Here is a 17,585-nt window from a genome sequence, read left to right as displayed (position 1 = left end):
CTTCTTGTGTGTTGAATTGCAAATCCATGATAATCTTTTAGAGATGATATTGGTTAGACTTGATGAATATATCATTTCCTTTCAATATGGATAGTCTTTTCTATTAAAGGTTGGTATTGATCTTCACTACTTTGCATCTTAAGATCTTTTCCTTTAGTGCGGTTAGATGATTAACCCCATCAAAGATTGAACTCTTATATTAAACTGTGGAAAAAAGAAAAATACTAGGAAGCGGAGTTGAATAGTATCAATAAAAAATTCAACACTTTTTGAAATAGGGAAGTAATATCGTGACTATAAGAGTGTAGAAGAATAGAGAACTAAGAACACAAAATTTTTATATTGGTTCGTCTCAATTACTAAGACTACTTTCATTTCTTGATCAACTTGATCAAGTTCTATTAGATCTTTTACAAAGATACAAGTTTTATTTCTCAAGTCACTTTTCTTTTAACTTAAGTATTCTTTGATTTGTCTCTTCAAGAAACTATTCAAGTACTTTTTGAGCAATGAAGCTTCTTCAGACTTTAATAGCCAATTATTCTTTATTACAAAGCCCCTTCAGGTTTTAAGAAATAACACAAAGTTAAAGTTAAAAAATCACTCATTATTTCGTCTTACTTTCAAGACAAGATACAATCAAATTAAGTAAAAAGTTTTTTACAGAAAGAAAGAATAAATTTTTAAAATGATTGTTCTATATTCTTTTTTAGTCTTGAAACTTCTTTATATAAGTGTTTTATGAAAATGATTGTTACAAAATCATAAGCATCTCACACAAGGCATCTTCATGTATCTTCGTCTTCCTTCCATGTAGAGATAAAAATGCCCATTGATACATTAAATGTATTTTATTAAATTATTACTTTTTATGTGATCAAAGAGGTTACTTATCACCTTTAAGATACAAAACAAGAGAAGTTGTTACATGTGTAAGTCACAAATGACATTAGTTGAGACTTCACACAAGAGATTTGTTTGTTCTTTCTCTAATGAAAAACATGTCTTCGTTCTTTTTTGAAGTACAAGTACCAAATAAACTTATTCCTTCAATTTGTTAAGGAATAATATAGACAAAAATGATTTGATTATTAGACATCATAAATGATATATATTAAATCAATTCATCTTAAACATACAAAATGATTCATATGAGAGATTACATGTCATCATAACCAATCATCTATTTTAGTTTGTCTTACTATGAGATCTAAAAAAATGCTTCTTTAAGAAAAACGTTTAATTTTGTTAGCATTAAAATTTATGTTCCTAGGGACTTGAGATCGTCTTTTAATCTAACACTTAATTGTAAAGATCTTAAAATATTATATTCTTACAAGTATTCTATTTACTAAAACAAAATCATCATAATATATTAAAATTCTTTAATACGCATAAATTATATTCAACAAATGTAATACTCCATCCTGCCCATATTATAAAGCACTTTAATCGAATCACACAAATCAATATAAGTAGTTATATTAATTTTATTGGGTTATAAAATAAAATCATGAATTACCAATTTTATCCTTTTTACTTATTATTAAATTTTTCATGACATAGAAATATTACCTTACACTAAAATTTATACACCGATATCAACAAAAATGATAAATTTCAATTAGAGAGAGTTTGAGAAGTGACAAAGAAAAATACATTCTCACAATCTTTAATAGAGACAAAATAAATAAAATAATTTAATGTTGTACAAAAATTATAATATGTCCATAAAAGAACTAAGATTTTTTTTAAAAAAATTATGCTTTATAATAAGGATAAGAGAAAATAGTTGAAAAAAATTGTTTAGTATTAAGCAATTCAATTAGAAATGCAAGTTTTAAATTTTATGCCAATCCAGTTGTTAATTTTGGGGTCCAATATCCTATGCACTGGGCATATACTGATCAATACTAAATAAAAAAAATACTCAAATAATTTAAAGTAGACTCCCATTAGGATGTTTATTTATTTTATTTTATTTTAACTTTTACGTATTTACTTTGTATTATATGTCGATGCAATTTCATTATTCTACATAATTTGTTTTTAAGTATTGGAGACAGTGACCAGTATATATATTTGACGCCTTTGTGATAGAAATTCTAATCAAACTTAAAGAGGCACAAAATATATTTGATAAAGGAACCAAATTAATTAACATTATTAACATGACAATTATCATTTTTAGCCTGAAATACTCAAGAAAATTTAATATTTATTTCCCATTCTAATACTTTTTGTCATACAAATTTAGAGAAAGGCATTACTTATATGCACAATTATTACAACATTATCCGAAACCATTCCACCTAGTGTTGGTATTAAGGTAATTAATACATAGTTTAAATCTTGTGAAGTTAAAGTCATTATAATTTTAATATAAATATATTTATATATGTGTGTATAAATAAATAAAATTACAATCATTACCATGTAAAAAATGTTTTGCATGATAGTGCAACCGTCAATTGCTGTAGCAAATCTATTGTTATAATTCAGACTTATAGTTACCATAGATAATTGAACATTATATATAGCAATCAATATATAATGCAAACTTATTCATTGAAGGTATAAAATTATTTTGTGTAACAAGTTAATTAACATGAGGCCACTTTGATTAGAAACAATGAGGAGATCAACCAAACAAATAACATCACAAGACCCTTTTGGATGAAAGCTAAATGAGTGGTGAACATTCTCTGTTAACAATATGCACAAAGTAAAATAAATGGAAATATGTGAAGGAAAAGACAGAAACATGTTTAAGAGCTTAATTCAACAAGCCTTATAAACGAAAAGTTTTTGAAGCTTATTGGGGCAATGCTTGATCACTTCAAACACATCAAAACCAGTACTTATTTGGTTGCCACAGATACTTAATTTGGTTGGGAGAAAAGAGAGAATGTAACATAGGACTGCGTTTGGCAAACTACTGATTCTGTCACTCATGATTAAGAACGTTAGATGAAATGATATGTTAGGAATAATTGGAATGGATTTTATAAGTCCTTGACCCAACAAAGTGCTGCTTCAGCTTCTTAAAATCAATAACTCACTAAGTGCTGTCATTTTTGAAACGCCAAAATTTGGTTCAATTTTTATTAGTTCAAAGTTCAAACTAGGTAGCCAGATCCCCCCATTTGTCCACTAATCTTTACGTGTGTAGATTTTAGGTCCTTTACTTAAAAGATTATAAAAGGTTAAAATATATTTTTATTTGTAATAGTTTTAATTATTTTATTTTTTAGTTTTTATAATTTAAATTAAATTTTTTTAGTCATTATATCTATATTTTTAAATTTTATCATTAATTTCTTTATAATGTTATTTTTCTGTGAGTGACATTGACTTATTAAATCTACGTAATAGTATTGTATTTGATATCTTGAATGATAATATATTATTTAATGATATATTACGCATTCATAACAATTTAATTGCTTATTTCGATCATATTCATTCATAATGAATATTGATTATTCACAAAAATTATCTAGACTTCTCATTTCTCTCTCTCTTAAACTATTAAATGACACATCATTGTACACAAATTAAATACATTATTGATACATGAATTTAATAGGTTCTCGTCACTCATACAATTATACGAAAACAATGTTATAAAGAAATTAACATAAGAACTAAAACGGACTAAAAAATATAAGTATAACAACTAAAAATGTTTATTTTAAATTATAAGGACTAAAAGGTAAATTCAGTGAAATTATAAGAAATTTTTTTTTCAATCATATAAAAACTATAGGTTGAATTGTATTTTGGTCTTTTTATTTTCATCAATTTCTTATTTTGGTCCTTTTATTTTATTTTTGAAACATTGGTCATTCTATTTTAAAATAGAGATATTTATTCTTTCTAATTTTAAAAATATGAAATTTTGGTCATTTTGTCAACTTGAAACCAGTTAATCGCCGTTTGTTAAATTTTAATTTCACTCACATTCAAGTGATTTGACATTTAGTGATATGATATTTGAAAAAAAAATAGAAATAAGATTTATTATTAAAATAAATATCAACCATTCTTTAAAATAGATATAAATGAAGATATTTTTTTATATTATTTTTTAATTTTTAACTCTAGATATTATATCACTAAGTATCCCATCATTTAAGTAGTGATAAATAAGTATGTCAAGAGTAATGCTATATACTCCGAATCGATCATCTAAAATTATTTTTGATGTGTAAAGGACAAGTCAAGTCATGCTCTTGAAACTTGAATTTGACTTGTGAGAAAAATTGATTTATTAAACTTGATTCATTTATTTAATCGAGCCTAATTGAAAGTTTGAACTTGATTGAAATAATTCATTTTAAACTTATTTTTCTTAAATTATTTTTTAGCTTTATCAATGTAACATTTAATAATTATCCACTAATAGAAAAATGTGCTTAAAATGTGACAGGTAAAATTAAATTATTTTAAATTATTATAAAATTAAATTTACTAAAACATCAAACTTGACACACAATGTATCAAAGATGCATAAGATCAATAAAATTAAGTTTATACATAACAGATTCATAATTATTTTCATAATATTTCCTAAACCATATATATATATTATTAAATTCTTAATGTCAAACTTTTAAAGTTTGGATTCAACTCATTTAAATAATTAAGTCTAATTTTAATTTTTAATTTGTTTATTTAAGAGTAAATTACATCAATACTTCCTATGTTTGTTGATATTAGACATGCACCCGCTTTTTTTTATGCTACAAAAAACCCCTATCCTTTTGGTGGAACAAGTTTCATATATAGTTGATTCCTCTTCACATGACTCTTGTGATATAGGTGTTTTGAAGGATAGTATTCCATGGCCTTTGTTAGCACATTACAATTTACACATGCATCCCTCCCTTGCAAACACAGTTAAACCCTATACGCAACACAACCTTATTGTAGTGGCGCATGCATGCATGAACTATAACTAATATATTATGTACATATTTATGTTGTATATTTTGAGATATTTTAAAAGGTTAATTAATTCATGAAATAATTTTGAATTTAAGTTTAAATTCAAAATTAATTGATTTTAATTATCATGATAATTAAAGTCATGATAGTCAGTGTCTCCCTTCTATAAATATTGAGATTTAGTAGGAGTCAATAATACGGAGCACTGTTCTCTTTTCTGTTCTCTCTTTTCTAAGTTAAGAATTTGCTAGTTTTATGTTCTCAAATCTCAGTCTAGTATCGGAAACATCCTATTGTATCCTCAGAACTTGCATGAGAGTCTGTATATAAGTTTTTAAGGACATTGTATTGTACGTCTTAAGAATTCAGATCCATTTGTATTCTCCACATCCATGGACAATAGTCTACAATAATTTATTTATATATACATATGAATGATAGAATGATGAGTATTTTTAGTTTATAACTTTTTTTTAGATATATGATTTAAATTTTAATACCTTAATTTATATTTCAATCCTGTATAATCATTAAATATTTCAAAATTTAAAATTATAAATAGATGCATGATGAGGTTTTTTTTATTTATTTTATTTATTTTTTTTATGTGTGTCTACTTTTCTTTATTTAATTTATGATACCTAACCTTTTATTTAAAAAAAAAAAACTAAAAATAAGTAAACGTCGAGTGTGTTTCCACTTTGGGAACACGTAAATTTCAATGAAATAATTAAAAAAAAAAATTTGACTTGGTTTTGGAAATAGTTATCTTCGGCAACACTAAATTATCTAAAGATAAAATTTAGGGATAATTTTTTAGGTGTGATTGATATTGTTCTTTAGTTAGAGTTAAAGTTTTATCTCGAGAATATACATAAATATATATATTATTGAGACTTGCATTAAATGTAAATGTATAATATTAAAGTAAAATTTCAATTTTTGGAAAATAACACCAATTACAACTAAGGAATTATACTTAAGTTTTGTCCATTATCAAATACTTTCAAAATAGTCTCATAAATTTTAATATACTTTGCTCTGTTTTCTATTATAAAAGAAAGGATTTTACTAATATTTTAGTATTCTTTTGAAACTATCTTTGTTATAAATGCCAAAAGGAGTGTAAATGAGACAATTGAAAAGACTTTCAAAATAGTCTCATTTTATAATATACTTTGCTATGTTCTCTATTATAAAAGAAAGGATTTTAGGTATATTAATAAAGTTAATTATCTGCATTAAATTTTACTAAGCTTACAGTGTTCTTTTTAAACTATCTTTGTTATAAATGTTAAAAGGAATGTAAATGAGACAATTAAAAAGACATGCATTTATAGAGAATAATATTAAATGGGATAAAAATAATTGATATATATATGTATATCACTTGCAATAGAGATGGGTAACTTTTAAAAGGGACCCAATTTGGTAAATTAATTCTAAAATAATATTGATTATACCATGTTTAAGTTGGAGAGAGTCTTACCTTTGCCAAAATGCAACTACGGATTGTCATATTCTTCAATAGTCTTGCATAATATATTTTGCAAATTCAAACTCCCCTCTGGTGTTAGTGTATTGAATAAGATAATCTGTTTTAAGATGCAGTGAGATGCATTCAGGAACACACTGAGGGTAAGACAACTTAGTTCACGAATTTTGCGAGGTGAAAGAATCTTTGTAAACAATATCCAATAACACAGTAAATGCAAATATGTAAAGAACGAAGAAACCAAAAGCGTATCCTTAAAAGCTAAATTCAGCAAACCTTATCAATGGAATGATTTTGAAGCTTGGGGAAAGGTTGATCACTTCAAGCACATCAAGCCAATACTCATTATCAAATTCAATGCGAGTTAAATTATGAAACTCTGGAATAGGGTCTTGAATAGGGATGGCAACGGGGCGGGGCGAGTACGGGTTTCATGATACCCGTTCCCGTCCCCGCGACTCAAACCCATACCCGTCCCCGTCTCCATACCCGTTGGGTATGTAAATTTTGTCCCATCCCCGTCCCCGTTGGGTATCGGGTGTACCCGTACCGTACCCGTACCCGTACCCGTAAAATAATAATTTTTTTTTTAAAAATATTTAAAAACCTTAAATAATCAAATCACACCCCAACCTTTCTGTGGTTATTTGGATGGATTCTATTTGCTGCAACTGGATCAATATCTTTAAGCAGGTCATAACTATTGTCTAGGGAACCACTCTACATAATTAAAAAACATGCTTGTGCTGAATCCCAATTCGACACTGCCTTTTCCTTTATATTCTTTAAGTTTCTAGCAAGAGACAGCAAGATGCAAATCCTCCAAAAGAGAAGCACAATCTTGGCCTCAATCTAGCTTTTAATTAATTACAAAGAAAGGATAAATCACAAATTACACCCTCAAACTTAGAATTCCTAAGTGGAATAACAATCAGCTTCACCATTTTCCATTACACGATATTGCAACCTCGACGGCACAATCTCAACGGCCCCGCTGCGAGGGAAGGAAGAAAAAAGATTGAGCGAGAGAGAGACGTACCAGTCGTGAGGGAGCCACTCGGAGGGAGAAAGTAGAGGCTGGAGTGGCTGGTGCGGTGGCTCGGAGGGAGAAAGTAGAGTGCTTGGTCCTGGAGTGTGAATGAGATTTGAAAATAGAAACCCTAATTGTTTGCTTGCTCAGCGTGGCCTTTTAGAACAATATTTGAAATGTTGATTTTTTTAAAATAATTCAACCAGGGACGGGTATTTAACCGAGGACGGGGATGGGGACGGGGACGGGGACGGGGCGGGTAAGTATATACCCGTCCCCGTACCCGTACCTGATTTCTTTTATCGAGTTTTACCCGTACCCGTACCCGTACCCGGTCAAAGCGAGTATTCTCCGTCAAAGTCTGGATGGGTTCGGGTATTACCCACGGGTACAAGTTTATTTGCCATCCCTAGTCTTGAATCCCTCGTTCGATCAACCGCAATAATTAAATCATCAACAAAACATTAGAATGCTTGCAGGGTCGGCTCAAAATTAAGTGAGGTGATGAGAACACAACTAAGGACAAGGATCATGAAACACTTGGAGGACTTGAAGGACCTATGACAAGGACAAGGACTAGAAAAGTAAAGGAAGCTCTACAAAGAGTGTTGACAACTATTTTTGAAGCTGGGCCTAACTTAGAAGATTTGAAGCCCAAAATGATGGATTGCATCATGGAAAATGAAAACCAAGTAGAGTCTTTCTTAATGGGCCTTTGACGGTGGTTTATTTAGCATTATGTTAATTAAAATAAAGCCCAAAAATAAGTTTGTGTTGGTTGACCAATTTAGATGAGTTATTTTTTGATTTGTATTAACAGGGTTAACTCTGATACCAAATGATGCTAGCCCTATTAACAATAGGATTGTGTTTGCTAGAATTTCTGGTTTAATAGATTGAATCCAGAATTTAGGAAGAAAAAAAAAAGATAATGGTTGTGCTAGGTGTAGGCTAGGGTCAAAATTGATGGGAATAGAAAATTGTTTCCTTTTTAAGAAGGATGAATTAGAAAACAATCAAAAGGGCGAACGATTGGCTGAGTTGGGCTATTAGAAAAAAATGGTTGGTGGTAGTTTTAGTGAAAAGATTCTGGATAGGACATATGTGGATGGTGGTGGCACCACTTCCTTGGAAGGAAGATAAGTCAATTTGAGATGTCACACAAAGGTGGTGGAAGATCCTTTGATAAATCTATGAAATTGGTTCAAAGAAGAACCTAGGAGAATCACTCTCACAAAAATATACGTTTTGAAAACAAAATCCAGGTGTGATTATTTCATTCTTCCATAACTATACATATAGCTTCAGTCACCATTACACACATTAAAAGTAAATTAAGCACCATCATTAAATGTGAAGTTTGTAACTTCTCTAAAGGTTCAATTGAAAAGATTAATACAAATCAGAAAATAACCCATCTAAATTGGTCAACCAACACAAACCTATTTTTGGGCTTTATTTTAATTAACATAATGCTAAATAAAACCACCCTCAAAGGCCCATTAAAAAAGGCTATACTTGGTCTTCATTTGCTATGATGCAATTCATCATTTTAGGCCTCAAATCTTCTAAGTTACACCAAACTTCAAGAATAGTTGCTAACACTAGTTGTAAAGTTTCCTTTGCTTTTCTAGTCCTTGCCCTTGTCATAGGTCCTCAAAGTCCCCTAAGTGCTTCATGGTCCTTGTCCTTAGTTGTGTTCTCATCATGAGGCCAACAAAACCTTCACTTTAGGTCCTCTAATAAAAAGATTATATTAATATTAATATTTACATAGCTTTTCAAGATTTAATTAACTTAAAAGTCACTTTTTTCAAGGTCTTATACTGTAACACTATTTGTTTTGCTTTTATGCACATTAGATGTTATTTTGTGGTTTATGATGTTTTGAGATGTTTTGAGTTGTATGTTGTTTTTTTAATTGTTTTATAGAGCTCTAATGATTGAAAAATCCTTAAGAGCTAAGGTTTTTTAAAGTTGTTTGAGTTAAGGTCAAAGTTGTTCAAGAATAGGGGAATGTATATAAGGTTTTAGGAAAACATGAACTTCAAAAGTTCATTTCCTTATGTTTTGGAGAGAAAGGCTTTCGAGCCAAATAAGTTAGATTCTTCTTCTAATTCCACTAGGAGCTTCCTTGTCCTTTTCTAATGGTGGATTGAGTTGTAGAAGCTAAGCTTCAAGCTTAAGGAGTTCAAATTCTTAGAGGGAAGTCGACCTTTGAAGGTCCCATGGTTCTTCCTCTTCATCCTTGATTTCTCTATTTTAGGAAGCAAACGAGATAAGAAAAGCTTGTTGTTTGATTTTCTTGATTTGATTTTTGTTGATTCTTTCTTAGTTTAGCCATTAATGATATTTAGTTCAAAGATTGGAGTTGTTGATATTGAGTTGAAGGTGTGGGTTTGGGTTTGAAGAACCAAGTCCCAATTCTTGTTGAATCCTTGTTATATTGTGAATGCATGTGTTGTTTAAGTTGATTTTTTAGGTGGTTTGGAGTTGAATTCTTGAGTTGCATGTGATGGAAGTGGGATGTGGTTGCTGGATGAACTGGGAGAATGTGAGCACCAAGGAGGTGCAACACATTCTCACACAAGCCTTCAAAAACAAAGGCTAAAAACCTATAATCTTTTTTTTTCTCAACAACACCACGAGTTGCTTAATGAAAATGACCAGTTGCTATGAACATGGTGAAGTGGCATCAGGCAACACTATCATTGCCAAATGAGATGATAGTTTTGTGGGTGGATCATTAGGAGCTCAACCAACAAGTTCAAGCTCGCCTAGTGAGGGGATTCATAGAGAGTCTTACTCGCTTAGGGCGGATGACCACATAAGGTTTTGTTGGCCCAATGAGAGGAATGACAAAGTTTTTCTCACTGGGCGAGACCCTAGTGAGGGTTAGGTGCTTTACGAGATAGAACTCACTTAGTGAAAGCCCTATTTTTGAAGAATTTTGTTTTTGTTGATTTATTTGAGATGCTTGGCTATCGTTATGATGTGAAGTTGATAACAAATGTCGTAAATGATTACATGTTGATTTTTAGTGATGACTTTGGGATAATATGAAAAGATTGATGACATGTGATATGGATTGATTAAGATTTCAAGTTGTAATTGTGTTGTATTTACACGATTTTTTTTAGTAGATGTCGTGAGTTATAGAGTGACGAGTTGATTAAGTTTTAATTTGAGTTGATAATCCATGTTGCTTTTTTTTTTGTGTTGTGAGTTGAACTTAGAAACTAAAGGAGAGTGAATTGTTTCTTAATTGTATCACATATGTTTTTCAAACATTTGAAAACATATATTAAGGCATGTAGATGTTCAACAAGCATTGAACTTTTGAAAACTTAGAAGATGCATACATTTATCATAATGCATTGGACAATGAATGCATATGCTAACAATCCTAAGTTACTAAGCTTTATGCTTGTTTATTTTTACGTGATTGTAGAAGACGTTTGTTATAAAAATATTTTTAGTCTTCATTCCTTCTATATCCTTAGACACATGTATCATGTAATGAATTAGATAAATATTAGTGAAGGTCATTGTCTTGTTATCATCAAAACTAGTGAACTAGACGCATGTTATTGTCTTTGGTTTCAATAGAGTGAGTTGATTCTGTGTTGAAAAATCCCATTGTGAGAATTTGAGTTATGGTGCTTTATGAGTCCAAATATGAAAAATCTTTAGTAATAGAGTTGGGTCATGAAGTGAATAGTTGCTTTTGAAATGATGTTTCCTCTAATTTCTTAAATTAATATAGTATGGGGGTAAGGTCAAATTGTACTTGTTAAAAGGAACCAATGGAGTAAGACATAGAGTCAGAGGTTCAAATCCTTAACCAGGTGTTGGAAGGGTGCACGTTACCAAGAAGATGGGAAACAAATTCTATATTGAGACTTACTTGAGTATACCAATGTTATAGTAGGCCCAAACTCAAGTTGTATTATACTTGACAGCTATACTGAACCTTTCTAGTTCAAGTAGGGACATTCGAAAAACTATTTATAAGTTGTTTATGACTTTTAAGCCAAACTTGTGTTGTTATGATCTAAAAATGAAAGGTATTTTGTATTGTTAGTTTGATAGGGTCAAATCACTTAAACTATTCACATGTGTTGTAGGAGATCTCCTAAGTTGAAATGTGTGCCGATGCATAATGTTGTTAAGTTACATACTGTGTTATTGAGTTATTATTTGTGTTGCCAAGTCATATATTGTGTTGAGTCGTATAATCATGTTGTGAGTTTCATAACAGTGTTACTTAAGTTGTAAACTGAGATGTTAAGTCGTTGAGTTGAAATTAAAAGGTTATGTGATGTCATGTTGATACCATGATGTTTATGTTGATATAGATGGCTTTTCACTTTCTATGATATGTTTTCTATTATACAAGCTTATCTTTGCTTTTCTATGTATTGGATTGCGATAATCATACTTGGTATGAAAACAAATTAAGATTAGGTTAGAGGGAAAACTTGGAGTTAGATGGCATTTTGTGAAGCTATTTTGATAAAACGTAGTTTAGAGTGCTTGGTCAACACATAGGGTTTTTGTGTTTAGTTCTTACATAGATGTAAATATTGACACTAATTGTATATATATATATATATATATAGAGAGAGAGAGAGAGAGAGAGAGAGAGAGGAAGGTTATAATAATACCGGTGTAACTTTTACTAAGTATTACACCGCTCAATAATTTTATATTAATTGTGAATTTTGTAAATCCAACCGTTATATTGAAAGTTCATATTTCTTAGATCATATATACAAAATTTTTATATTAATCCAAGATGATTTGATACGTCATTCTTATAAAACAAAATTGACGTAATATATTCATTTCAAAATACACTAAAATATGAATACTTTGATTACCTTCAACTTGTTATTCAATTTTAACAAAATTTGATATACATATATAAAGTGATATGAACTTTCAATCCAACATTTAGATTTACAAAATTCACATTTAATATAAAGTTATTAAACGGTGTAATACTTGGTAAAAGTTATACCGATGTAATTATAACCCCCTCATATTATATATATATATGAGTTAATCACCTATACACTGTCAGTGTAAAGTTTTTTTTACACTGGAAACCAATCATATCTTTTAATAGTGTCATCTCAGTTACTCATTTAATAAAATAAAAATAAAATAAAATAATTTAAAAGATATAATCGGTTGCCAATGTAAAAATCTTTACATTGGTAGTGTATGGATGATTAACTCTCTCTCTCTCTCTCTCTCTCTATATATATATATATATATATATATATATATATATATATTTAGGAATAACTATAACCTTATAAGAAGCTTTACGTTTTTAGTCTATGGACATATTTTGTTTTATGTTTTATGAATATCTAGGAATTGTTTACATGAGAACCTTATGTTAGTTGACTCTATATTTTCTATTGTAGTTGTTTTAGTTGTTGTGTTGTTCGAGTGTGATAACCTGTCGAATCATTACATATACTAGTACATCTTAATATATATAGTATTATTGTCTACTCAATTAAAGATGTTTAAAAATAATATTAAATAATCTATTAATAAAATTGAGTGAAATACAAATGTATAAACTATAAAAAGAGTATTAGGGGGGTGTATTGGTTTAGGATTTCGTAGGATTTTAAAAGACTTTTTTTGAGTAAAAAAGTTCATTAGTATTCAATCAGGATTTTATGTCACTTAAAAACAATCCAGTGGTATTCAATCTGGATTTTTAAGATTTTTTAAAGAGTCCATTAAAATCCATTGGTATGCATTTGAGATTTTTTACAACTTAAAAACAATCCATTGGTATTCAAAAATATAAGGATTTTAAATGATTGTTTTGTGAGAGGGATTTTGAAGGACTTTCTAGTGTTATCTATAAATACCAAATTCATAAAACAATCTCATCCAAACCCATCGGATTTTGAAGGATTGTTTGAAGTGACTTTTCAAGAAATTTCAAGTGAGTTTTTCATTATTTTTTTTATGCTTTTGTCTTCTCCATTTTTTCTTTGCTAATAATATTGTACTATTGTTCATTGCTCATTGTACCTGTCTGGAGGGCACACTAGTAATCTTCTCGTATTCTGAGGGCCGAACGAGTGCTCCGATCGAATATTCCGGTGAGGGGGAGGTACTTGCAAAAGGCACTCCGACGCTCAAGTCAGGACAAAGCACAAATATCGATAGTAATTAATGAACAGTGACGTTACCTCGTGACATGAGCTATTTATACTGACATTGATGGGCCCGGACTCCCATGGGCCCTGCAACAGGACTACCATTTTAGGTAATACGCCTCTAATCGGCTTATTGGTGTGATTAGCTCTTAACCCTTGATTAGGGGTAATACTTAATTCTTGATTAGGAGGGGTCTGCACCTATGGGTCATCAGGTGGCCGATCAGCAGTCGGGTTCCTGGTTCAGCCACTCAGGTGCCGATTGGGTATCGGCCACGTGGAGGCCGAACGGTTTTACTAGTACACTTGCCCCCCAGCCTTGGAGAAAGGGTACCTTCTGCAAGGGTATAAAGGTTAAGTTATGTAGGGGCGATGAGGGTTGATCCATCTTAGCCCTTGGATCTTCATGATCAGGCGGTTACTTGTTTCGAATTTTTTGAATTTTCTCGCCTTCTTGTTTGGCTATATATGGAAGTGATTGGTAGGCCCTTCCACGCGTGTAGCTCTCGATCGAAGTGTATTGTCCGAGCAAGTACAGAGATCTTGATCTAGCGTGCTGAGCGACCTTTTCAGAGTTTTATTCTTGGTAAGTTTTATGGCAAATTCTTCCGAGAGCTCTTCGGCTAGTGGGGATCGGTCTTCGTCGTCCGAGGGGTCATCGTCCAAGGGTTCAGGTTATGTAGAAGGGGATCGCCGAATGAGAGCGATCGTTCTAGTGGGAGTGGTAGTTCATCCGAGGAGACTTCTACAAGTGGGAGTGCCGAAGTGGTGATTAAAACTAGGCGTGTCTCCACTCGGCAACGATATGGGCCCTCCGAGGTACTGGAGTATGAGTGGGTGAATGGGGAGGTTACTTCTTACTACTCCTGCTACCGAGATACCACCATGATAACTAACTTGTTGGAGTATGCGAAGTGTCTGAATTTTGATCCTACAGAGGAGCCGTATCCGATTGGGGTCAGAGCGTGCCAAAACAATGCCTTTCCAAACCCCGACATGGTGTGCCTCAACAAGAATGGTGATAAGATGGAGTCCTTTTATATGTATGACTGCCTATTGCGAGATTTGAAAGTGAAATTGCCGTTTGATGAATTCACGATAGGAGTGCTAAGAGTTTTGAACATAGCGCCGACTCAACTTCATCCAAACAGTTGGGCTCAGCTGCAAGGCTTCAAAAACCTGTGTCGATGCCTAAGCATTAGGCTTTCTCCTTTGCTTTTTCTGTATTTCTACTCGTCTCGGCCATCAGACCTGGCGAAGTGGGTATCGCTCAACCGAGTAGGGACTCGGCAACTTTTGGACAGTTTTACTTCGTCTTATAAGAAATTTAAGGCCGGGTTTTTTCGATTAACAATTCATCCGAATGGACGTCATTTCTTCTTTGGGGCCGAAGACAGAAGTTTTTTCCCGCTGTACTGGACGCGTTCCCCTCGGCCATATGACGAGGTAACAGAAGATCTTCTCACAGCTGAAGAGCAGCAGGACTTACAATTTTTGCTTCAGCTTCCTCGGCGCTTGCCGACAAGGTCGCATATAAATGTGGTAGAATCTCCCAAGTGGGAAAATGATCTAATAGGTACGTGATTCTTCCTGCTTCAACCATAAGTAAATGCATATTGATGTTCACTTGATTGTTTTTTGTAGGAATCATGGTGTCAAGTGGGGCTGATGAATTCAACATTCGCAATTTACTTGCCGGCCGAATGCAACAGGCCAAGGCCTCTGGGGTTGTAGGTAGCTCGTCTATTGCCCAAACTCCTCGTCCGGTGCAAGATGACCGAAACCCTCCTTCTCCGACCCGGAAGCATAAAAAAGGGAAAAAAGGGAAGGAAGCTGCTCAGGAGGGCCATAAAAGGAAGAACACCGAAGAGAGGCCTGAGAAGACTAAGAAATCGAAGCAAACTGTGTCTTCTCTGGGCAGGACAGTAATTTGTGTGCCTCCCACGTTGATGTCAAGGAACTTTTGGGGTGAGGGTGTTTCTGTCGACTCCCTGGTTCGGCCAGATGGCATTTCGGAACAGGGCCGAGAGTTTTTAGGGCAGTTGGATGCGGTGTCGAAGTGGAAGTACTACTGTGAGGTACAGTCTCGGTCGTTGGCACTTGTACACCAACTTGCCATGGGGCCGATTGGCGAGCTAATGCAACTGAGGCAAAGACTTGAGGAAGCTAAAAAGGCGACGGCCAAGGCCATGGCAACGGCCGACGAAGCCCTAGCTACGAATCGCCAGCTTGCAGCCGAGTTAGACGTGCAGAGGCACAATAATGACAGTCTTCGGCTGGACCTCCAAAAGGCAACCAACGAAGAGCAACGCCGAGTGGAAGATGCCAAGGCCGAGCTGGAACGGGTAAAAGCACAGGCGAAAGATCGCATTGTCACCCAGCATGAAGCCGGGTTTTGCCATGCTCTTCGGCAAGTAAGGTATTTCGGCCGCTTTAGGGAAGATTTTGAGTTTGACATGACCAAAGACTTTTATCAGGGGTCTTTCATGTCTTTCCAGGATATGCCCGAGGGAGCTGTCCCTGACAGCGATGAGCCGAATGACGTCCCCGAAGAGGAGGAGACCCAAGGTGCGTCGGATGACGAGGCTGAAAATGAGTAGGAGGGGCCGAACCGCGACCAAGAGGACGAACCTGAGACACAAGAGGATGCCTCCATCAACCCTGATGAATGATTAATCCTGTATCATTTTTTGTAGTAAGGGCCGACAGAGCCTTCTTTGTAGTAAAGGTCAATAGAACCTTTTTTCTGATTAATGAAAAGTTAATTTTGTGCTTGCATACCGAAACAGTGTTGTGTATCTTTGAATTGCTTAATAAAATTTGCGTAAATCCTCGGGCTGAGTTGATTGTTCCACAATGCATGTTGACTAAGTTAATACTCAACTAAGATGTTCCAGCAAGAACCGAGTGAGATTGTTTAGGATAGGCACCTTCATTGAGCCAAAACCGAATGGATTCATTTGGAAATGCTCGCTTTACGAGTGGAAACCGAATGGATTCATTTGGAATTGATTGTTTTTTGAGTAAAAAACGAATGGACTCATTCGGATTTGATTGCTTTTGGAGTCAAAACCGAATGGACTCATTCGGAATTGATTGTTTTTGAAGTCAAAATTGAATGGACTCATTCGTATTTGATTGCTTTTTGAGTCAAAACGGAATGGACTCACTCGGAATTGATTGCTTTTTTGAGTCAACACCGAATGGACTCATTCGGATTTGATTGCTTTTGAAGTCAAAACCGAATGGACTCATTCAGAATTGATTGCTTTTTGGAGTCAAAACCGAATGGACTCATTCGGATTTGATTGCTTTTGGAGTCAAAACCGAATGGACTCATTCGGAATTGATTGCTTTTTGGAGTCAAAACCGAATGGACTCATTTAGATTTGATTGATCTTTTTAAAGCCATGCCGAATGGGGTCACTCAGATTTCTTACTGTTTGGTGTAAATTCAGAGCGGGGTTAATCGGGAGGGAAACCTGATTGTACGAATTCTGAAGGCACGACTTTGGCCGAGTGGGGTCACTCGGGAGGGAAGCCTCTGTATGAATTCCGAAGGCACGTCCTTGGCCGAGTGGGGTCACTCGGGAGGGAAACCTCTTTGTATGAATTCTGAAGGCGCGTCCTTGGCCAAGTGGGGTCACTCGGGAGGGAAGCCTCTTTGTATGAATTCTGAAGGCACGTCCTTGGCCGAGTGGGGTCACTCGGGAGGGAAGCCTCTTTGTATGAATTCCAAAGGCACGTCCTTGGCCGAGTGGGGTCACTCGGGAGGGAAACCTCTTTGTATGAATTCCGAAGGCACGTCCTTGGCCGAGTGAGGTCACTCGGGAGGGAAGCCTTTTTGTATGAATCCCGAAGGCACGTCCTTGGCCGAGTGGGGTCACTCGGGAAGGAAGCCTCTGTATGAATTCCG

The sequence above is a fragment of the Cajanus cajan genome, chromosome 4, assembly GCF_000230855.2.
Source record: "Cajanus cajan strain Asha chromosome 4, NIPB_CcT2T_4, whole genome shotgun sequence".
Classification (NCBI taxonomy): Eukaryota; Viridiplantae; Streptophyta; class Magnoliopsida; order Fabales; family Fabaceae; genus Cajanus; species Cajanus cajan.
Note: the sequence above shows the minus strand (reverse complement) of the source record.